We start from the raw sequence: 25,029 nt of genomic DNA on the forward strand, positions 1-25,029 counted from the left end.
CCTTTCAAAGGAGCTCTCAATTACTTCCTGTTGGAAACACCGCAAGAATCTATCCCTTCTGAGCCTGACAATGAAGTCAAAAAGTTGCCACTAAATCTATTTCTCTTAAATCAGGGTGGAAGAGAAACTAAACTAATTCAGATTTATCATTCTCCTCCCGCTGTTTTAAACTCATCAATGACTTACCTTTTCTAAGGAAAGATGGGGCTTAAATGTCCTTACACGTCAGGAGATTTCAAGTGACTATTCAGAAGGATAATCTGCCATGGTGTGCAGCATCGCATGGAATTCGATCACAAACCCACGTTATAAGCTCCTAATTTAGGCGGCGGCCAGGCACCCAAGTTATGTAAGCAACAGGACAGGATTTAATGCTGCTGCTAACTAAGCAAAACTTACAATAAAATTAACCTGACACAGTAGCATTCATAAAAGATTGTGCAAAAGGCAATTCGCTCTAATGATAAGAAGTATTCACGCACAATACCTGGATGAAGCCAGACCAATTTTGCTTCTCTATTAATCCTCTAGACGTCCCTAAGCTGCATCAACATGGCTGGCTTTCCCTGATCCCTGGCCAGTGTAAATTCCATATCCCTCTCACTAACCATGTTCATGAAGAAAGAAGAATCAACAAACTCTCATGAAATACGTGATTTGGGTAAGAGTCCTCAACAGGGACTAACAGACATTAGGGGAAAGGACGAAGTGGAAATTCACAGTGGAAGGATCAAGTAGTCACCCCGTGAACGCAGTGACCTGCCACGGTATCACCGACAGGGAGACACCCGTTTTCCTGAGATGGTGCAATGTGAAATACACAACCCCACCAACAAACTGATCCTACCCAAATAACTGGACATGAATCTAATCCAGCTCGAGGGCTAATTTCCGGGGTACAGACCTACAGAGACGAGTGGAACAGGTTTAATGTTCCAAGTCCAGAATGTGGGCCACTCTCCAAGACAACTGACCTGATTCCTCAACAAATCAAAAGCTTAGGGAGAGAAGGGTGGGGCAGAAGAGCTCTCCAGAGTTAAAAAGCTTCAGGATGCTCACAATCAAATGCAAGTGTGGGCTCTGTTCTGAACCCAGTTTGAAGAAACCTACTGTAGAAGACATTTTTAAGTTAACAGGTGGACAGCTACACTGGGGAGTTGGGAATTCTACAGGTCCCTGGGTTTCCACCACCGTTTGCCGTCTGATGCTTCTGGAACTGTACGTTCAGGCGCCCCGCGATGAAAGGGCGCATCGGCAGAAAGTAGGGTACGGATGGCTGGGCCCCACCAGGTCCTGTACAGGAAGAGGAAACCGTCAGGTAGGAAGACTCACAAGATTCACAGTTGGTAGAAAAAGAGGCAGTTCCTGGGGTTACCCAAAGAAGAAGTTTACAGGTTCCTCTAGTTAACAATTTTTGCCAATAGGTTTCCAACAGCCCCCAGCTTCATCTGAAACCCATTCATGTAAAAAGCATAAAGTCACTGCTCTGAGCAGGAAAATCAGCATTCGAAGCAAGTTACCTGTGTACTGGGAGAAAACATAGGACCAACACCCAAGTGGCAACCTCCCTGTTGCAGTCTTGAGCGGTCCTCTACCTACCGCCTTGACTGCCTGGAGAGTTCTGTCGAGTTTCTTTTGGCTTCTCGCCTTTCTTTGTTTCAATATATCTGATGGAAAGGCACCTGGGTGGCTCAGTCCAATTCTTGGTTTCTGCTCAGGTCACGATCTCACAGGTTCGTGAGATCAAGCCCCAAGTTAGTCTCCACGCTCACAGCACAGAGCCTGCTTGGGAATCTCTCTCCCCCTCCCTCGCTCGCTCTCTGCCCCTCCCCCACTTGCTCTCTCTCAAAATAAATTAAATAAATAAATAAATAAATAAATAAATAAATAAATAAATAAATCTGTTGGAGGTGTAACTTACATAATGTAAAGGGCACACAGCTCCATCAATTTTTACTCCCTGAAATTTTAATTTTATTTGATTGGTCTTTCCCATATAACATCCCCTCTCCTCGAGGCTAGTAGGGCCAGTCAGAAGCAAGCCTGGAATGGAAGAACAAACAGGTCAGGGCCCGTTTACAACTCCCAAGCCCCGCACGCTGGTGGCCTCCACAGCTGACGCATGCTGTCCGGCCAGCCAAACAGTGAGCGCGAGCCGACGGTGATGGCAACTGAAGATGCGGCTTCTTAACTGCCACCTGTGAGTCTCTAAGCTCTGTCCCCAAACCCCACTTTCCCAAAGCTTCCAGCTCAAGGCACAGGGCTTTTCACCTGCAGCTCCGCGGAACCCCTCCCAATGGGTGCAGAACACTGGCCGTCCCCTTTAGCCAGTTCCAAACACCTGTCATTTCACCACTTAATCTTCTTTTAAAACGCGGCAGACGCCCCTGTGGTTCTAACCCTATGGAGACTTTTAAAGATCAGAGGGAAATCTTTTCAGATCCAAATGCAGTATCATTGTTTCACTCTTTAAAACCATGTGTTCTAAAATAAAGAGCAGCTTTTATGTTTGCTATTTTGAACTTAGTAAACAGGGACCATAATTAAAAATCCCTAAAAAATGAAAGGTACTACACTTTCACGCAGTTAGTTTAACAATGCCGTGATCCCATTTTAGAAAGTGAGGAAGCTACGGGGCCAGTAAAAAGTGTCTCCCCAGAAACGAAGGGCAAAATCCTGGTGTAAAGTTAGTCCTTATGCCAAAGAGGTTATCACTCATGATGGCTAAAATTATATAACCAGCTCCTACCAAGCTCCTTGACAATCTAGGGGGAAAAAAAAAAAAAAGATAAACAGAAAAACACATAGGAGGTGTTTAAAACATTTTGAAAATTTTCAGAATATTAGGGATACACAAAGAATTCTTCAATAGGGAATATGAAATCCTCCAATATTAATTATATGTGAACAGGGAAAAATACTGTTTAAATACAGATTTTGTTACAAAGAGGGGAAAATGTATTAATGTATAATATAATTATATAAACATCTTGAAAAATGCATGATGCCTAATTAAATTACATCCATTAATAAGGCAGTAGCCTGGGGACAGTTTGTACAAAAATGGCATTTCTGGTAAACATAATATTTAAAATACGACTCAAATACACAAGCTCTAATGACATAATTATGTGTTTTTAATTTGGTGCCATCCTTACGTTATGCCTAGAAGAAAGCAACTTCACAAATGAATCACTTTTAGACGCTATAGTTTCCATATGGCAATGCCAAAATAAAAATGCAGAGCAGATATTCTCCTTAAAGCTATAGTTTTGGATTTACCTGGCAAGTGCATTACCCCCACTGGGATCCCAAACCCTTTCTGAGCCTAGAAAGTCAAAAGTGTTACAACAGAGTCCAGGGAAAACAGACGCAGTTCTGCAGACAGAAGCCCCAAGTTTCATCATCGTAAACCTTGGGCAAGCTTTTTAATCTCTCTGTGCTTTAGTGTCTCATTTGTCAAACACGAATAATGCTACCTGCCTCACAGAATCACTTAGAAGATCACAGAAGACCATGAACACCACCACGCCCAGCATAACATAAATGCCCAGTAAATGCCAGCTATTACTATTTTCATCATCTTCTCAAGGCCCATCTCTGTGGAAATCATTCTCATCAGCAAAAAGCACCTCTTTCTGACAAAGGCAAAAAACATTCCTCAAAAGCAGATGCGTTGTGCAACAGTGGGTGAGCTGCAAACACATTCTGTTAAAATATACAAAGCAGGACACAACGGGCCGCATGTTGTGTGATTTCTTATGTGTGGATGAAATTTCTACAAAAGCGAAATTTTAGAGACAGAAGAAAGATGAGCGGCTGCCGAAGACTGGGTATGGGAACAGGAATGGACTGCAGAATCCATTTTTAAAAAAAAAATTTTTAATGCTTATTTATTTTTGAGAGAGAGAGAGACAGACAGACAGACAGACAGAGCATGAGCAGGGGAGGGGCAGAGAGAGAGAAGGAGACACAGAATCTGAAGCAGGCTCCAGGCTCTGAGCTGCCAGCACAGAGCCCAGTGTGGGGCTTGAACTCATGGGCTGCGAGATCATGACCAGAGCCGAAGGTGGACACCTAAATGACTGAGCCACCCAGCTGCCCTTGGACTGCAGAATCTAAAACGGGTCTGGGGTGATAGTTGTTCAAGCACATAAACTACACACTATAAAACTGCACACTGACAATGGGTGAATTGTGTGAATGTAAATTATATCTCAATAAAGCTACACTACCATAAAATAAAAGAGGTGTGTTTCCAAAAAGTTTGCACAGGCATTTCATACCACTCCGTGATAACAGCAAATTCAGGTATTTTACAGAACATAGCAAAAACAGTTCAGAATGCAAGCCTGGCAGGATCAGACTTGGATCCCAATCTTGACCCAGCTTCCTTCCGGGGCAAACTTTTCACTTCTCTAAGCCTCAGTTTCCACATCTGTGAAATGGGAATCTAAAAGGATTACTTTCAGAGGCTGCTGTGAGCATTGCATCATCCTCCCTTCCCCTCTGCCCCCACCCCCAGGGTTTTGCATATCAATAAATGGAGTCACCCTTTGTGCAGTTGCTGAGGCTAAAAGTGTGGATGTTATTGAAGATTTCTTTCCCTCTTGAATATTAGCTCCAATCCATTAGTGAGTCTTGATGGTTCCATCTTTTTTTTTTTTTTAAGTAGGCTTCACGCCCAGTGCAGGGACCAACTCCCTGAGTTGCAGAACTCACCAGCTATAGAGCATGCAAACTTGACCTCACCCACAAGACAGCTCTAAGAGGTAGTCAAGTGTGACTGCCTCCATTTTACAGATGAAAAGCAAATAAATGACCTGTTCAGAAACTGTACTCATTAGTGGGGAGCTTGCGCTTAGGGTTCTGAAATTTTTTTTTAATTTTTAAAAATTTATTTACTTTGAGAGAGATAAAGAGAGGGAACAGGGGAGGAGGGATGGGGGGGTGCGGGGGGGGGAATCCCAAGCAGGCTCTGCACTGTCAGCATGGAGTCCAATGTGGGGCTGGAACTCATGAACCCATGAGATCATGACCTGAGCCGAAATCAAGACTCCGGCCGCTTAACCAGAGCCATCCAGGCACCCCTAGGATTCTGAACATTTTAAAAATCTAGGTCTCTCTCTCTCCAACACACTACACTATTTTGTGTGTCCTTTAAAAAAAGGAAGAAAAATAAGAAATCTGACCACAGCATTAGCTATTTTAAATGAAATTAAGTTATAAGGGAAAACAATATTATAAAGAACGTCTTTTCTACATAGACATATCCACCATGACACTCTTAACTTCCTCCAGGACATGGGAATTTTAATTCATCCACATTAGACATTCATAAACAACTTCTGATTATTTACACTGCAGGAATTTATAACATGACTCACTGTACAGTCTCATAGGCTCATCAGCATACAGCAGGCCCAGGTGCCTGGATAAAATGTTAAGTTTTAACCTTAACTCTTATGGAGTGTGCTCTCCGTTTCTTATGTTAATAATGACTCAGAAAGGTTTACACCAGAGTCACAGCCCTCTCTCCTATACACTTCATTATGACAAACCTTGTGTCCAAAAATAGAATAGAACGTGTCATTTCTAATATCAGAGCCAGGTTATCTTTACCAGGAGCTAGGTGAGGGCAGGTGAGGAGAAAAGGGAGAAGGAAGTCCCTCCCCCTTCCCTACGGGTCCCTCATCTTGGCACCACTGGGGGGGGGGGGGGGGGGCGGAGCAGAAGGGGGGTGTCCCGCATCTTGGCACCACGGCCACGGAGTTACTAAAAATAAGAATTATAAGACTGCAGGCAATGGCACAACAGCCTCCAGTCACGTGTCGGGAACCATGACCCTCTGGGGCTTCATGACCTTGCATTTGCCCCTGCTGTGCTGGGAGGTACGTCTTACTAAGTTCATCTCACACATTGAGAATACCAGAGCTCCTAAGGGTTCTGTAACTTGCTGTAGGTCACAAAGCTGGGGCCTGGATTCTAACTCGGACATGTCTGGCTTTAAAGCTCCAAACCTCTCCCCTACCCCACATTAAGAAATGCACCCCACTCCCCAGTCCCACCCTCCAGCCCAGGGCCGGGAGTGAGCAGGGTGGTCCCCGCAGAAACTTCGGAGCAACACAAGCTGGCACTGCCAACAGCAAAGATCATCAAGAGCCCTCCAAATCACACGTACCTACAACCAGCCAGGAAGCAGACAGCTGGTCTCTAACCCGCATTTTCTCATTCTTGTTTTCTGAGGAGACATCACAACACGTCTTCAACCCAGAAAGTTGCCTAGGCTGGGCATCCCTCCTATTTAAGACCTCTGGTTCTAACGACGGAGTTTATGATTCAGTAGCACAAGCAGGAAAAGCACTGTGGGCAGCCCAGAGGCCCCTGCTGTTTCACGGACTCTACAGGAGGGTTTTCTTCACACTGCAGAAGCCCAAGACTTTGCTACATTACTGTCACCAAACCATGCCTCCCTCCTCTTCCCCACCTACACATCACCACAGAGCATAGGCGATGGCTACTGCTTTCCAAGTGCTCTGCACGCACTGCTTCCCCTTAAATGAAATCTTCAGAACAGCTAAGGTGTTCACCTAGTTTTATTCTATTTTTAATATTTTTAAATTTATTTTGAGAGAGTATACATGCGCACACGGGTGGGGGAGGGGCAGAGACAGACTATCTCTCCAGGCTCCACACTGTCAGCACGGACAGGACTTGAACCCACGAACCGTGAGATCATGACCCAAGCCGAGGCGAGATCAAGAGTCCAACTCTTAACCGACTAAGCCACCCAGGCGCCCCATGCATTCACCTAGTTTTAAAGCAACATTCCTTTCTCTGAACCTCTCCCCTCCGTTTTCCCTCCTAGAGCTCACCAGAGTTTGGAAAACATTCTTAAGTCTTCCCACAAGTTCCCCACAAACCCCATCTTATCTTCTCATCTGGAACAGAACTTCTGGTCACCACAGTCATAGTCAGTGCCCCTCCCCCCTCCCCGCATGACACTAGCCCTCAGCTCCTGGGAATCCCTCAGGTCAGGACCCCATGTCCCCAAACTGGTTTCTTGAGGTTCACCTCCAACAAGAACATGGGGACAACACCATCCTTTCCCCGTTTCTCCTGGATCAGGGCCACAAAGCGCCCCGACCCCTCAGCCACACTCCAAACAAAAATGAAAGGTCCTCCTCCTGGGTTCAGCCCCCACCCCTACCACCCTGCTCTTAAACTGCTCAGCCCTCAGCAAAGCACCCTCACTTCCCTCCCATGCCTCTCCCCAGCCTTCACCTTGAGTTAGCAACACGACCCCTCAGCCTTGGCTGGGATTTAGTCTTTCTTTCGGAGACACCTTAATTCACCAAGAGCTACTTTCCCCTCACAGCCCTTAACATGACTGTCATTGAACCATGTCTGTGTAATGTTGTGCAATTCTTTAAACAGCGTCCTCACCCATCGCGCCATGAGGACAGGGACCGCATCCGCTGTCAACTACAATACACCCAGTGCGAGGCCAGAGCTGGCACAGAAGAGGCTCTAAGTAAATGTCTGTTACATGAAGGAGTGAATGAAAAGCAAAGCTTCCCCCACCAGCCTTAGAAACAGCCCCTCGCAGATTTGCCAAGGCTAAATGGCAACCTACACCAGCTTGCCAAATTATTTCTTTTACTAATGGGAAATGAAATCAGAAAGCTTCAACTCCTTTTCAGCCGAGTGTCCTCAGTATTGAGCATAAGGAAAAGTTCAGATGGATAAGGCCCGGCACTTTCTGCACCAGAAAGGAAAAGGGGAGAAAAATGATTTGCTTTCACAAAGGAAAAGCAAAAATAGGCCAAGATAAGACAAGGAAATTATACAAGACAATGAAGCCTCATCGGGTCATTTGAGAACCACGTGGCCTTGGGCTGTGGTTCACACAGACTTCTCATTGGCATCGAAGCTTTCTCAACACAGATGCCCAAAGTGAGATGCGAAATAGGCCAGTGTCCACAACTACTTTCTCTAGACTTCAAGAGGGGTGGCCACCCCCCAACATATCTGGGGACTTCCACAAATGCCTGAAATCTAGATCTTACTGAACCAAATTTCCTGATCCATTTTTAACAACATTCTGCACAGAGAATCCTGGAAGGAGGAAGGTGCAGACCGGACGTTAACAAGAACACTAAGCCACAACAGGACTCTACTGTAGACGTTCTTTTCAGAGAAAAGTCTTCTACCCTGAAACCACTCCCACAGAAAACCAGTATAAATCTTTTCCATAAATTCTTTTCACTTGTGACATTTTAAACAATTAAGAAATCAAAGAAATGAATGAATAAGAGCACCCATCCTACCACAGTTCGGGAACAGGATTTCCCATAGCACTTCCCTAAAACATAAACCAAGTCTACTTTTAAACATCCCCAAGAGTGGTTTCTGCAGTCCACAGGGGCAAGAGGCTGGCCGTCACAAACAGCCATAGCAAGCCCTTAACACTGGACCACTCCCAAATTTTACGCCCTGGCCGCCCCACCCCCAGAAACGTTATTGAAAAAGAACAAAGCTACTCAACTCTGACCTCTAGTCCTGCTGGGTTTACGTTGCGTTTACAGTGCTTAAGTAGTCTAAGGCCACAGGAGGGTTGAAAAATAATATCTAGAATTCTGAAATGTCCTATTTGAGTTTCTTTTGACTTCTGTGTGTGGAAAGGCCCCATTATTTCTGGAGGAACGCTGATCATTACAGCAGACAATGTACTTCTCCCGATAAACTTCACACCCTGACTTACAGGTCACTACTGAGCTGCAAAAGCTCCCTCTAAAGCATGTGTGCAGATAAAGAGGCCCCAAGTTAGGAACAGGAACAAAGAATGCACCTGATAGTTCATAGCCACAACTTCCTTCTCGTAAGTTCTTCTAACTTCGAAAAGGACTGCATCATCCTCACGATCAATCTACTTCTAAACAGTTGTCTCCAAGACCTCTTTTTACTTTGCATGGAGTAATGAAGATGTCCAGAAACTTTCCAAGTGGAAATTGTAGAAATGAAATGTCCGAAAACTTTACAAGTGGTAAACAGAAGTACGTAATAAAAGCATTCAGTGCCAAATCTGTGGTTGAACAATGTGTTGTTTTTTGGCTTTTTTTTACAGAACACATGCACTCAAAACCACTCACTACTCACAGGGAAATCCTTTTTTTTACTTTCTCAAGGCAAAGTCTTTCTGAAGTAAACCTATATCTGGCTATAAAACCTCTATCATTCCTTGTTCTACAAAAAAGGTGTCCTTCCATCAACATTTCTTATGAAATCGGAGAAGTTTACTTTTTAAATATTTTAAAAGCTGAAATACCTTTTTTTAAAATAGTCAATCCAAAACTAGTCCTGAAACCTGAATAACACATTCCCTAAAACTTTTCTGTCAGTTCATTCTTCCAAATTAAGTGGAAACTACCTTGTTTTTCCTATTTCTTCCCTCCCCCCTTCTGTACAGGTGGTTTCTTGTAAGGCTATAAGAAAATATATTTCAGACAACTTGTTGGTATTAATTCTGTGTGAAAGTGGCTAACCACTATTGTAGACTATGGATATATTTCAATCTGATGTGACTGGTAAAGATTAAGAATCAGTAACTCATTTATTCTCTCTCTCTCTCTCTCTCTCTCTCTCACACACACACTCTCACACACACACACACACACACACACACACACACACACACACACACCATGGCTGCCAAGCCATAAATCAAGCTAAAATGCCTTCATCCTCATGGTATGTTTGGGCAGTAGACATAAGTGACCTTCTTTTCTGGTTTTTTTTTTTTTTCAATTTTATAATAAACGTACATAATTCTATACTTGAAAGTTTTCAACTTGAAACTACTAAGAAATCTCCAGACAGCCATCCCAGATACTATTTCCACTTAAAGCAACTTGGATAACTAAGATCTCCAAAGTCATGGCCAGGGCAACGTGGTCAGGGGAGAAAACGAACACCCCCGTTGGTGAGAAATCCTCAGGTTAAAGAATGTAAAGTCTAACAAGCATCCCGTTTTTCTGTATTTCCCTTTAATATCATACTCAAATCACAGAACTTTGCTCTACCGTCACTGACTTAAGTCTTTCTGAAGAAGGAAGGGTATGGTATCTTGCCGCTCAGAGTAAGATCTGCAATTTATACCCTCAACAGGATTCCTCTTCATATTTCAGAAGTGGCTCTTACCATCCCCTACACAGCGTGTCAAAACTTGGCCACACATATCCATGTGATCCCCGAGGCACCCGAAGATGCTTAGCGAGATACTATGGGAACCAAATTTCTAGGACTTAATGGGTGCAGACGCCGCCCAAGATACATACCGGGTTTACTGGATGAGTAGCAACGGAAAGGAGTCAAAAATGGAAAAGTTACTTGCAGACTGTTTGGAAACAGTGCGACAGTCACCTTTAAAGCAACGGGGCAACCCCCACCCCCCTCGGCCCCTCCTTTGTCTGCCCAGGCACAGGCTCGCTCGGGCCCCGGAGCCCGCTCCGGCCACCCCGAGCGCGCCCGCGCAGCGAGGGGCAACCGGGCGCCGAGGGCTCGGCATCTGGCCGCGCGCGGCGCACCCGGTAGGCAGCGCATCCCGCTCCAGGCAGGGTCTCTCCATTTTCAGGGCCGAGGAGGCAACAATAAGCCGAGCCGAGCGGCCGCCTGGTCTCCCCTTCCTCGCGGCGCCCCCCCCCCCCCCCGCCTCCCCTAGCACCCCTCGGGCGGGGGGGCACGGCACCGGGCCCTGCCACGCCCCAGCCCTGCACCCCAGGCCCTCACCGAGCACGGCGCGGGGCGACCGGGGCTCCCCGCACGCCCACCGCCCTGCGCGTCGTCCTCTCGCGCACGCACGGACCCCCGCCCCACCGCGCGCGCCGCTCTCACGGCCGGCCGCGGGGAGGGAAAGCCGGCGGCCCTTTCCGCCCTGGGGTCCCCCGGGCCGGGGGTCGGGGAAGGGCGGGCGGCCGCGCAGTCTCCCCGGAGCGCACCCGCCTCCCCCGAGCTCCCAGTCTTTGTGTGCAAAGTAAGTGCGGTAGGCGAACCTACCTCGGCGCGCTCACAAAGGCGCGCGGCTCCCTCCCCGGCGCTCGCTCCGGGCGGCCGCGGCGGCGCCCAGCGACCCGGCAGCTCAGAGCGGCCCCGAGGCGGCGCGGGCGGCGGCTCTGACGACGGCGGCAGCGGCGGCCAGTCCAGCGCTGGGCGGCTCTTTCACACCCCGCGGCCCCGCGGCTCCGAATTAAGCGGCGGGGCGGGGCGGGGGCGGGGCGCGACTGCGGAAGCCCCGCCCAGACCCCGCCCCGCCCCGCCGCGCTGGCTGCGGGCTCCGCGCTTGGGACCGCCGCGGCCCGAGGGGAGTGCGCCACGCCAGGCGGGGAGCTCGGAGAAAGCCTGGGGATTTGGTTCCGGGAGGTTTTCCTTCTGTTGTTCTAGTTTGATTGGCTTCAGAAACTTGGAAAGAGGAGAGGGAATGTTGGGAGAAAAAAAACTAAGTGTCACCAGATGAGAGAGAGAAATGGGAAATCGAAGGTGGCGGGAGCACGTTCCCGGAGCCCACAATTAAAGATCTCTCTCTCCCCCACCTCTCTCTGTCTCGGTCTCTCCCCTGAACTACTCGGCTCTCGGCTCGTGGGTGTCTGGCCTCTGTCTTCACTCCACGCTTGTGAGGTTTAGCGAGACTGTCCCCATTGAAATCCTACAAATATGTCACAGAAGAAATCAGGGAGGAAACAGGTTTAATTGTATAAATTTACTGTCAAACCAGGACTTGAAACCCGGTGACCTGGAAATTTACCTAGATTCCTTCCCTGTCCCCACCCATCAAAGAGTAATTGGAGATTTGATTTGTGCACAAGGAGGAAAGGTTTGTTTCACCTTTTTTTTTCCTTCTCTGATTTTCGTTTTTTACAGCTCTCTTACAGCAAATTGCTTCTCTGCCCAACCCTAAGACTCTCAGATTACCATGTGCCTGAATCACAACAGGTACAAAACTAAGAAATTGAGAGTAGCAAACAAGGACAGGTTCATGGGTTTTAAATCAAAAGCTTTTTAATTTTCTTGGCAACAGACGCATAAGGTTTTATTTATTGGGAAGTTTTTCAGACTAAAGAGCGTGGGTCATGATCACACAGAACAGTTATATCAATTATGGATTTCAGTAAACAATTACTCCAAAGATGCTCTAAAGCCAGCCCTTTAAGGGCCTGGCCATCCTTAGGTCCCTGAAGCCCACTGAGGGGTGGAATCACCTGCCACAGGATTTAGAGAGTAAGAGGCTGTGTGAACTTTATCCATAGTGTTTCCTCTGAGTCTTTCTTTTCTCCCTGTCCTTGGATTGTGTTGTTTCTGTAATTAATGGGTCCACCAGTCACCAAACCAGAACTGGGGATCCAGACTAAATTCTCTATTCACTCCTCACAAGGGAGCCAACCCCAAGTCCTAGGAATCCTACAGGGATCCTCCCCATCCTACCCGCCCTGCCACAACTGCCCTTGGGGTGTGTAACCATACCCTGGCAGTGGTCTCTCTCCCAACTGTCCCCAGCCTCCAATTACACACACTTTTTCCCTCCAAACTGCTTCCCAGTGAACTTTCCCAATACAAATCTGTTCAACTTTAAACCCTTTAACAAGTGCCCAATTCCTACTACATAATCAAGTCTAAGCTCCTTGCTACAGTACCCCATAGGGCAGTATACTTCTTGATATCACCTTGACCTCCTACATCCCCCAAATGCCCAGGGCTTAGCTCAGCCAGAATGCTATATTTGCTGAATGGCCCTGCTCTGTGAACACAAGAATAGAGGAAAGAATCTATCACCTTGCATAGTCTGGTAATTATTGCACTATATTGTAAATATGTGTCTTCCTTGAGCAGAGTTTGTGCTTGATATATACATATATCTTTACCCCTCATGCTTAACATACTATCTGGCATATAAGAAGTGTTAGGAACTGAATTATGTTCCCCCTAAGTTCCTATGTTGAAACACTAACCCTCAATATGACTGTATCTGGAAATAGGGCCTTTAGGGAAGTAATTAAGGTTAAATTAGGTCATAAAGGTGGGGACCTAATTTGGTAGGACTGGCGGACCTTTTAAGAGGAAGAGACACCAGAGTTTTCTCTCTCTAAAACATGCAGAGAAGAGGTCATGTGAGGACACAGCTGAAAAACAGCCATGTGCATGCCAGGGAGAGACCTCACCAGAAACCAGCCCTGCCCCCATGTCTGTTAAGAAGCCACCATTATGGGGGCACCTGGGTGGCTCAGTCGGTTAAGGGTCCAACTTCAGGTCAGGTCATGATCTCAAGGTTCGTGAGTTAGGCCCAGAGCTGGGCTCTGTGCTGACAGCTCAGAGCCTGGAGCCTGCTTCGGATTCTGTGTCTCATTCTCTTTCTGCCCCTCCCCTGATTTTGCTCGCTCTCTCTCTCTCTCTCACACTCTCTCTCTCAATCTCTCTTTCTCTCTCTCAAAAATAAACATTAAAAATTTTTTTAAAAAAAGAAGGCACTATTTATGGCATCCTGAGTGAACTAATACAAGGAGCATGCTTTAAATTCTAGATTCTAACCTTGGAAAAGCACTAACCCACCAGTGAGCCTGTAATGTCCCCTTAAAGCAGCCTGGGACACTTGTATCATGCCAACACAGTGAGAAGAGCGCCTGGATGTGGTAAGTAACTACAAGCCATTTCCCCTGCCCTCTGAGAAGAATGGGAATATGTAGCTCATTCCATAGTCTGGGGTATAAATGTCCACAGGTTCTTAGCCATCACCCTACCCTTGTATCAGGAAACATAATTTAAACAAAAACAGTAAGAGGAGATCAAATGTTTTCTTTGAACTTCTTGAGTCAAAGTCATTAAAAGAAAGGACACTGGGGCGCCTGGGTGGCTCAGTGAAGTATCAGACTTTGGCTCAGGTTATGATCTCACTGTTCCTGGTTTGAGCCCTGTGTTGGGCTCTGTGCTGACAGCTTGGAGCCTGAAGCCTGCTTCAGATTCGGTGTCTCTCTCGATGTCATTCCCCTGCTAGTGTTCTCTCTCCCTCTCTCTCTCTCTGTCTCCCAAAAATAAAAATAAAATTAAAAAAAAAAAATTAAGGGGCACCTGGGTGGCACAGTCAGTTAAGCATCTGACTTTGGCTCAGGTCATGATCTCACGGTCGGAGAGTTCAAACCCCATGTCAGGCTCTATGCTAACAGCTCAGAGCCTGGAGCCTGCTTCGAATTCTGTGTCTCCCTCTTTCTCTGTCCCTCCCCTGATCATGCCGTCTCTCTCTCAAAAATAAATAAACATTAAAACAATTTTTTAATTAAAAAAAAAAGAAAGAAAGGACATCAATTTACTAAATCCACTATTTTGGGATTAGCTCGTTTCTGCTCCATTCAGTCCCAGCGAGGCTCTGTCATGCATTTGCCAGAGACCAGCTTGCTGTGGGTGGCCTCAAAGTCCAGATGTTGACTGGAGCTGTCTGCTTGGGTACCTCAGATGCCCTGTACATAGCCTCTCGGGAGGATGGCTGGAACTTCCTCACAGGTCAGCTGTGTCCAGTGGGGGTGAAAGAGGAAGCCATAAGGCCCCAGGAGGGGCCTAGCAGGAGGTCTAGCAGCCAGGTTATTCTGTGACATCCCATCATTTGAAAACAACACAGAGCCAGCCCCGGTATGAGGTTCAGAGAAACAGACTCCACCCCTTGGTAGTAAAAGCAGTGGTCACATTACAAAGGGACCTAAGTACCGGGATCCTAGGACAGGAGGAATCATGGCGGTCATCCCTGCAAATAATCTTCCCTGGAATCAGAGTTGAGGAACCACATAGTGGAGGGTAGCTGCGACAGCTGAGAGCGGTAGTCTCAAGGGAAATCATTCTTATTTATAAACAGGCAAAAGCCACTTGGAAGTTGAACATAAAGCCCACAACAACAGATTCTATAATTGGTACTGGCCTCATGTACTGAACCGATAGATCAAATACTTCAGTTTTGCTTATTTGTCTTTGCTTTCAAATAAGAATGAGATTAGAAGGAAAAAATGGCTTTAGGTCTCTAAAGAAGCTAAGCTTGACCCAATTCCAAATCAGCGTATTAGTTACCTATTGCTGCATAACCAATTACCATAGACTTAATAACATAATACAATACCCACATACCAGCTCATCTTTGCTTTAGTTCAGGCATGGCCGGGCTGGGTTCTCTGCTCAAGGTCCCCCAAAGCCAAATCAAGAACTTGGCAGAGCCCATGGCTCATCTCATCTGGAGCCCAAAGGTCTCACTGGCGGAATTCAGTTCCTTCTTTGTCCGGTTTGTCCAGTCTGTAAGATTAAGGTCCCCACTTCCTGTTGGCTGTCAATTACCAGCCACTCTCAGATTCTGAAGGCTGCCCACATACCTCCCCATGTGGCCCTCTCCATTATCAAGTCAGCAACAGCACATCAAATCCTTCTCAGGCTTCCTCTCCGTGCCTCCCTCCACCTCCCTCTCCTTCCATCTCTGCCTCTAGACTTAGATTTACAGGGCTAGTGTGATTAGGCCAGGCCCTACCCAGATCACCTCCCTATCTTAAGGTCAACAGATTTGAGAACTTCTTCACCTCTGCAAAATCCCTTCACAGCAGTACCTCGGGGTGTGTACCTTTTAAAATGAGGAGCATCTAGAAAGGATCAGAATGATACAACCAAATCAAAAAGTATGTGCTATAAGCAACATCATGAGCTGTTACATTGAAATAGCTTCTTTGCATGAGCATTTGTGAGCAAAAAAAAGTGGAACCACTTTATTAAATATACTAATGGCACCAACAATAAAAATGAATATTCTCCCCTTTAAGAGTCATCCACTGCACAGCATTTTACAAACTCTACAACACAGCCACAATTCCTATTGAAACTGAACCCTCTGCCATTTCTAGGGAGCTTAAAGTTTAAGTTTTAATTTCAAAATCTTTAATATATGTGTTGCCTAAAATACTTAATTTGGCTTTTACAAAACACTTGCTCTTTGTTATTGACAATTTTAAAATCAAAGGGACTATAAAATAGTGATTAGAAAGCTATAACTAAATATCACATCAGAATCAAGAGAAACAGCTGTTAGCCACATCAACAACTCCTGAATGGTGCAAAGATCTGAGTTTTATGTCTTTCTCTTCACATGAATCCAACACCAGGAAAGAGGATTTCCTGAGAGTCTTCCTGTATAGTAAAACAAAAATCTCTAAAAAGCAAGAGGGAGAAAACCCCTCAAACCCTCATCCTGCCAAAAATATTAAGACATTTTAGTAGTAGATATTAACAAGTAAACAAACAACTTCATGTTTGAGCACAATGAAGATAATTCCTATATGTTTCCCAATTCAAATAACTAACATGTAAAATAAAGAGCCAGTTCACTGAGAATATTCTACGTTTTGCTCCAACTTTCTTTTCTTCTTTCTAATATGCATTCCAGATACATACATTTCTTTTACCAGAAAGTATTCCTTAAAACTCTTGCATTGGTAATAACTAGTTAAATGCCACTTATATATTCTTATCTACCTTTTTTTTTTTTTTGAGGGGGGCGCACAAGACAGAGAGCCCAAGTGGGGAGGGGCAGAGGTAAAGGGAGAGAAAGTATCAGAGAATCTTAACCAGGCTTCACGTCCAACACAAAGTCCACAACTGTGAGATCATAACGTGAACCAAAATTAAGAGTCTGAAGCTTCACCCACTGAGCCACCCAGGCACCCTTATTCTCATCTACCTTTTAGGCGATGCATACAGTTCATGGAGTAATGGAATAAAGACTAAGTTGGACAGAAAAGATTTCAATCATGGCTCTGTTACCAACTAGTTTTGTGATCTCGGATGAGATATTCAACTCACCAGAGGCTGTTTCCTCTGGCTTTGATGGTTAGTGATGGTATAGCAATCTATATCCATATCTATATCTACCTATATCTTAGGTAAACTGATGGTTACCAAAGGGGAGGTAGGCAGGGGGGTAGCTTAAAAAGGTGATGGGGATTAAGGAGGACACGTGTTGTGATGAGCACCGGGTGTTGTATGTTAAGTGTTGAATCACTAAATTCTACACCTGAAACGAATATTACACTAAATGTTAACTAACTAGAATTTAAATAAAAACTTGGAAAAAATTATGGCACTTTTATATACATATAGACAGAGGTGCATGTTTCTTCTATAGAAATTATAGTATTAATGGTGTTTCTGTTGCTGTCCAGGCTTGGCTGGATAGGAAGACTGCTCCATCCATTTTGAGTTGACAACTAAAGTCCAAACTGCAGCTAATGTTAAATCTTGACAGAGAAAGTTTGCTTATTAACTCTGCTTAGAGAATCGTATCACCACACATTAGAAATGCTAAGGATTACTGGGCTTTAAAAAATGCTCTTCGGGTGATAACATTCTTTAAGTTGTTCCACCAAAATTTAGCATGAACTACAATTCTAACTAATGTTAATGCTCACTGGATAATGTTGATAAAAAGCTAAACTGTATAAGGAAAAAGAAAGGAAGAATGAATAGCCAAAGGACAAGAGCCCTTGTCCGACAGCTGAAGGCAGTTCCTGGAAGTGTTTTGTAATGCTGCCTGTTCACCTCAGACAGCCACCCTCATAGCTCGGGACAACCTGGCCTGTCCTGATTGCAACTTGCCCCAGTGACCAGCCTTTTGCAAGTCAACAGCTGAGACACATGGCAGGAAACAGAACTTTGACATGCACTTTACCTCCCCAGCTCATTTCTCTCTACAACAACTGCTTATGGCATCTGCCATTGCCTGCATGAGAGCATAAACAACTACTTAAAAGGATAAAAGAAAGACTCTGCAGAAATGTAAGAAACTATCTTTTTGTCTGAAAGACCAATACAATTGACAAACCTCCATCCAAAGTGATGAGAGACAGACACCTAGAAAACAATTAGGATTGAAAATGGACACATAACTATTGATACGCAAAGGCTAAAAAGTAAATGCAAAAACACTATGAGCAACTTTATTTGAAAATTCAGATGATATAGAAACATCCCTGCAAAAATACAACCAACTCAGGATTATATAGGAAACTTGGAGGGTCCCATAAACTTCAACTGAATTGAATTAGCAATTAGATTTCTCACAGAATGGGAGGAATCTAGTACTATGGAAATTGATTTTAAGAATTATTTGCTGGGGCAGCTGGGTGGCTCAGTCACCTGAGCATCCCACTCTAATTTTGGCTCAGGTCATAATCTCACGATCCTGAGACGGAGCCCCGTGTTGGGTTCTACACTGACAGCCCAGGGCCTGCTTAGGATTCTCTCTCTCCTTCTCTCTCTGCCCCTCCCCCCCACCAAGTAAATTAATAAACTTAAAAAATTATTTGCTAATGACAATTCTTAGCTTGGTTAGAAATATTATTAATCTCTTTGACAGTTTATCAATGGGAATAATGAAAAGCAAAACTCCTCTTTTCACTGCTAACTTCTCTACTTACCATATGCCTGTCCCCTTACCAAGAGGACCCCTGACGGTCTTGAACTCACAGACTTCCAGATAATCTTCATTTCCTCTCTCAGGCCCCACCTCCCTGTAGGTCACAAAACCAAACCATTGCTTTCTCGATTATTTCTCTCAAATCCCCATTTTCCTCTTCATTTCTATCAAATTCTGCCCAGGCTATAGATACTTCATACTCACTGAATGGACACCCACAACACCGTCCTTCTACCTGCCCCACACAGTGAACACTGCCTCCCAAGTCATAGCTCCAGCAGGCCACATCCACCAGACTAATACAGTACAACAAATTATACAAGGCTTCCACCCTCTGATCCAGAACACTGGCCTTTATTTTACTAAAGTTCAAAGTTACTGCTTTCTTTAAGAAATGGGTCTCTCAAAAATAGAGCTACCATATGATCCAGCAATCCCTCTTCTGGGGATATATCCGAAGGAAATGGATTCAGTACCTTGAAGAGATACATGTATTCCACATTCATTGCAGCATTACTCACAATATCCAAGATGTGGAAACAACTTAAGTGTCCATCAACAAATGAATGGGTAAAGGAATATTACTCAGCTATAAAACAGAAGACCATCCTGCCATTTGTAACAACATGGATGAACCTGAAGGTCATTTTGCTAAGTGAAATAGGACAGACACAGAAAGAAAAGAACTGGGTGGTCTCACTTATATGTGGAATCTAAAAAAGTCAAATACCTAGAAGCAGAGAGTAAAACCATGGTTACCAGAGGTGGGGAAGTAGGGAGAAAGGGGAGGTGTTAGTCAAAGGGTACAAAATTACAGTTATATAGGACAAGTAAGTCTAGACATCTGATGTACAACATGATGACTAGAGTTAATAATACTTTACTGAATACTGGGAATTTGCTAAGATAATAGATTTCAGATGCTTTCATCACACACACACACACAAATGGTTTAAATGGTTTAAGTATGTCAAGAGATGAATTAATTGCTTTGACTGTAGTAATCATTTCATTATGTATATATATACCAATCAGCATGTTATACACCTTGAATATATATAGTTTTTATTTTTAAAAAGGAAATGATTTTATTTTTCCCTAACCAGTTGTCCTGAAAGACAATGCTAACAAATTCAACTGAGCTGAATCTATAAAGGCAGGGGAAATTCACTCTTATAGAATAATGAATTCTCCCATGAATTATAGTTACTGATCAGAAATGAGAGAAGAACTCCACACATCCTCAGAAATAGTAGCTTCTTAAGTGTTTAGAAGGAGCTGGGTCTCTAATATTCTTACTTATAAACAATTATCAAAACATGTCTAGCTAATGGTTTCTGAATTAGCTCTTTTTGTATGTTTAGGATGAAAATAGATGAGCTAGATCATGAAGAATTCTGAATATTTCTTCTTTCATGAAGTTTTTTTGATCTATTTTACTACTTTGGATAACAAATTTAATTCAATTCCTGATTTTTCCTATCTGAGCAAAATAAAACTGAATCACAAAATAAAACCTTTAGTAATCGATAATCATGTGGATTTGGAATGAATATTTTCTTCTATTGTCCTTATTTACTTTTGAACAAGTCGATACTCTCAACAATGGGGAAAAATCAGATTTTTTCACAATCAGAGAGAAGTCATCAAATAAGGTAATACAAAATGCCTTGGAGAACAGTGCCGCACTTTGTGTAAGATAAAGATAGTTGGTTTGCCTACAGAGAGCCAAATATTACAGTGATTAGGTCCACAGTCCAACAGATTTGATTATGTGTTGTGTATCCCCTGTTCCCCAGCTGAGTGAACTTGGCCAAGTTATCCACTTCTCTAAGATTCAGGTTCCTCATTCGTAAAGTGGTGATTTATTCATTTATATTTTTAATTTTTTTTAATGTTTACTTATTTTTGAGAGACAGAGTGTGAGTGCGGGAGAGGCAGAGACAGAGGGAGACACAGAATCCGAAGCAGGCTCCAGGCTCTGAGTGTCAACACAGAGCCTAACGTGGGGCTCGAACCCACAAACCGTGAGATCATGCCCTGAGCCGAAGTCGGACCCTTAACCAACTGAGCCACCCGGGTGCCCTAATTTACTCATTTATTTAACAAATATTTCTCAAGCATGTTCTTTGTCCCAGGTACTATTCTACTCCCTGAGAATACGATAGTGAACAAAGCATAAAATATCGCTACGATTATGGGGTGTATATTCTAAAAGAGGGAATCAAGCAGAAAAGGGAGAAAGGAGGAAGGAAGGAAGAAAAAAGGAAAAAAAAAACAGAAAAGCATATAGTATGTCAGATAGCATTCATTATTGCTATGTTAGAGAAACACATAATAAAGCTGAGACAGGGATGAGAAGTGGTGGTAGGACTGTGTCATTTTAAGCAGGATGGCAAGGAAGGCGTCTCTGAGATGATGACATTTGAGCAAATACCTGAAGGATGTGAGGGGGTTCCTTGTGTGGGCTTCTGGAGGACAGGCCCTCTGGGCAGCTAGACTGGCAAGTGCAGAGGTCTTGAGGCGCCCATGGAGCAAATTCCAGGCGCGGCAGGAGGCCAGTGTGGCTGGAGAGCCAGAGCCAGGAGGGATGATAGATGATGAGGAAGGAGAGGTGCAGAGGAAAGCACAACAGACGGTATAAGGCCCTGTGGGCTTGGCAAGAAGAGCCTGGCTTTTTCTCTGAGCAAGCTGGGAAGCCACTGGCAGGTGTGGAGCAGAAGACAGACCTGTTCTGATGCACATTTTAAAGGCATCACCAGGCTGCTGGGTTGAAAACAGACTGCAGGGGAGCAAAGGTGGAAGAACACTTAGAAGGCTTGTGTCCTGGGGAGGCTGGGTGGCTCAGGTCATGATCTCGCTGTTCCCGAGTTCGAGCCCCCCTTGAGCCCCATGTTGGGCTCTGTGCTGACAGCTCAGAGCCTGGATCCTGTTGCAGATTCTGTGTCTCCCTCTCTCTTTCTGCCCCGCCCTCTCTCTCTCTCTCTCTCTCTCTCTCTCTAAAATAAATAAACATTAAATTAAAAAAAAAGAAGAAGAAGAAGGCGGCTTTTGAATTAATCCAGGAGGGAAAAGGTGGTGCTTTGAATCAGCATAATGAGAAGTGGCCACGTTATAGATATTTTGAAGGTGGAGCCGACAGGCTTTGCTAATGGATTAGATGTGGAAAACGGGAGGGGGAAAAAGAGTCAAGGGTGATTTCCAAGTTTTCAACCTGAAGACCTGAGCGAATGGAATCCCTTTTTCCGAGAAGGGGAGGCTCTGAGAAGAACCACTTCGGGAGAGAATATCGGGAGTTCAGTTCGGGGTGTGCTGAATCTCAGGTGCCCTCAGTGAGCCAAAGGTATGAAGCCAGTGGTTGGAGAGGAGTTGATAGCTGAGAGAAGGGTGAGGCCAGAGCTATACATTTATTTTTTTTTTTAATTTTTTTTTTTTGACGTTTATTTATTTTTGAGACAGAGAGAGACACAGCATGAAGGGGGTAGGGACAAAGAGAGAAGGAGACACAGAATCGGAAGCAGGCTCCAGGCTCTGAGCCATCAGCCCAGAGCCTGACGCGGGGCTCGAACTCACGGACCGCGAGATCGTGACCTGAGCTGAAGTCGGACGCTTAACCGACTGCGCCACCCAGGCGCCCCCAGAGCCATACATTTAAAAGTCACCAGCAGGCACATGATACTGAACGCAAGACTGCATCTATCACCCAGGGAATGACTGAGGTCTGGGCCTGGGCCACCCCCACATTTTGGGGTCAGGGAGATATATGTGGAAACAAGCACAAGAGAATGAGAAGCACCTTGAGAAGGAATGGCCGTTGAGAGAATGGAAACCAGGAGAGTATGGAGGACAGGTGAGGCCGGGATCCGAGGAGGAAAGAGTGGTCAGCTGTCTCAAACAATGCGGGCAAGTCCGGGTCCGGGGAGGTGGGAGCTGGGGCCTGATGGGTGGATTTACCTACCCAAGTGTCACTGGTGGAGCTGTGGGCACAGAAGCCTTACTGTGGCGACTTCAAGAGTCAAGGGCGGGGTAACTGGAGGCAGCTGGTGATTTTTTTTTTTTTTTTAGGGAGGGGATTATAGAGCCAAGAAAGGATCTGTTTCGTTTTGTTTTAAAAATGGAAGAAATTGGAGCACCTGGGTGGCTCAGTCGGTTGAGCCTCTGACTTCAGCTCAGGTCATGATCTCACAGTTCGTGGGTTTGAGCCCCGCATCAGGCTCTGTGCTGACCTCTTGCTCAGAGCCTGGAGCCTGCTTCCGATTCTGTGTCTCCTTCTCTCTCTGCCTCTCCCCGGCTCACACTTTGTTTCTCAAAACTAAATACACGTAAAAAAAAAAAAAAAAAAATTAAAGGTGGAAGAAATTAATGGCATATCAAGGCCTGTGTGTAATCCTTGGTATGCTTTTTCTAAGCTGATGGGAATGATCCTGTATCTAGAGGATTAGTGATTATCTTTATTGGCCTTCTAAACATGAAACCCCGGCACAACTCTCTGCTCCAGCTGATTTTCCTTTTACCTGCTCAACATACACACTCCCACCTCTGAATCTCCTTCATGCTGTTTTCTCTGGCAGGAATGCTGTGGCTCTCCCTTTAATATAGAGCTAATTTTTACCCATATATTAAGTTTCAGCTCAAGTCCTATTTCTATGAGTCCTTCCCTAACTTTTGTAACCCAGATTAATTGCTTCCTTTATTTTCTATTTACTTCATTATTTTTTAATGTTTATTTTTTTAAGTTTTTTAATGTTTATTTATTTTTGAGAGAGAGAGACAGACAGACAGAGTGTGAGCAGGGGAGGGGCAGAGAGAGAGGGAGGCACAGAATCTGAAGTGGGACACTTAAGTGCTGAGTCACCCAGGCGCCCTTTTATTTCCTTTGTATAACAGTATCTCTAACACACTTATTAAGTATCTCTGTGTGTAAAGGACTGAGCTAGATTTGGGAGGAGAATAAGTTAAATGGAAGGCACAGTATCTACCCTCAGGAAGCTAACAAACGTGTTATCTGTTGTACATATTTTTTGTGTGTATCTTTTTTTCCCTAATTCTCTCATGAATCTTGAAGGCAGGCAGCGTTTTCACCCCCTTGGGGCTTAGCACCATAAGTGGAGCTATAGATTTTTGTTGAATTATATTAAAAAATCATTATGATAAAGTATTATTAGATCACTTCCCAGTTATATAAAATGGTCACAAAAAAACTTTTCTTAACATCTTATTTTCTCAAATATTTTTTATTTTTTTTTTTTATTTTTTTTTTTTAACGTTTTATTTATTTTTGAGACAGAGAGAGACAGAGCATGAACGGGGGAGGGGCAGAGAGAGAGGGAGACACAGAATCGGAAGCAAGCTCCAGGCTCTGAGCCATCAGCCCAGAGCCTGATGCGGGGCTCGAACTCACGGACCGAGAGATCGTGACCTGAGCTGAAGTCGGACACCCAACCGACTGAGCCACCCAGGCGCCCCTCAAATATTTTTTAAAAAATTTTTTGACGTGTATTTATTTTTGAGAAAGAGAGAGAGCACAAGCAGGGGAGGGGCTGAAAGAGAGGGAGACACAGAATCCAAAGCAGGCTCCAGGCTCTGAGCTGTCAGCACAGAGCCTGACACGGGGCTCAACCCACAAAGCGTGAGATCATGACCTGAGCAGAGGTTGGATTCTTAGCCAACTGCACCACCCAGATGCCCTCTTCAAATATTTTTATAATCATTATTTTAAATCTTTTTAAAGGATGTTAGGTATTTCCCTCCTGTGTTATTCAAAGGTCCTTAGAGCCATTATTTAAAAAAAAATAAATGATTGCAATCTGTTTATGGAAGGCAGAACTGGGTGTCTTTACTGGGAATTTTGATAAAGCTGAACTTAGGGCACATTGCATGTTTGCTAGAATAACTGTTCTTAAGACTCAGTTTTATATAGAAGAGAAGGATCTGATTAGCGGTTCTATGGAGCAATTGGAAACTTGTGCTTCAACAAATATCAAGGCCAATAAAGAGACAAGGGGCATTGTCTTAATTGAGATTCCCACTATTCTCAGTGCTCTCCTGATGACACAGAGTAAGCCCAGGGGACTACTAATGAGCTAGGAAATATGAATATGCATCAGCTGGAACCTGACCAAGAAGCTGATAAAGGGTATTGTTCCTCGCCTAGGTCTGCCTGGTATAAAAAGTAGAAGGGTCCTGTGAGTATACCGTGGGCAGGTTTGTGGAGATTTTCTGCTGCTTACTGGAGAACACCAAACTTTAGTAAATAAGAGCAGCACTGATGAAAAATACGCTTGAGTCCCTCATCACAATCAGTTTAAATAAACTGAGGAGGGGAGCATGGGTGGCTCAATCGGTTAAGCATCTGACTTCAGCTCAGGTCATGATCTCATTCCCCATTAGTTGGAGCCCCGTGTTGGGCTCTGTGCTGACAGCTCAGAGCCTGGAACCTGCTTCGGATTCTGTGTCTCCCCCTCTCTCTGTCCCTCCCCCACTTGTGCTCTCTCTCTCTCTCTCTCTCTCTCTCAAAAATAAACAGTAAAAAAAATTAAATAGAGTGG

At 44.6% G+C, this 25,029-nt stretch overlaps 1 protein-coding gene across 2 annotated transcripts in view; it reads right to left on the bottom strand.

Annotated features, from left to right (window-relative positions):
* Positions 1 to 25,029, bottom strand: part of FAM107B (family with sequence similarity 107 member B) — a 160,326-nt gene that overhangs the window by 66,515 nt on the left and 68,782 nt on the right. The window contains exon 1 of one of the 2 annotated variants that reach the window (XM_042944943.1): positions 11,056 to 11,161. The exons of the other annotated variant lie outside the window; for it this stretch is intronic. The gene's annotated coding sequence lies outside the window, so the exon portion shown is untranslated. Of the gene's footprint in view, positions 1 to 11,055; positions 11,162 to 25,029 lie in introns of those variants that run through there. 2 annotated transcript variants of the gene reach the window in all.

This window comes from Panthera leo, chromosome B4, assembly GCF_018350215.1.
Source record: "Panthera leo isolate Ple1 chromosome B4, P.leo_Ple1_pat1.1, whole genome shotgun sequence".
Lineage (NCBI taxonomy): Eukaryota > Metazoa > Chordata > Mammalia > Carnivora > Felidae > Panthera > Panthera leo.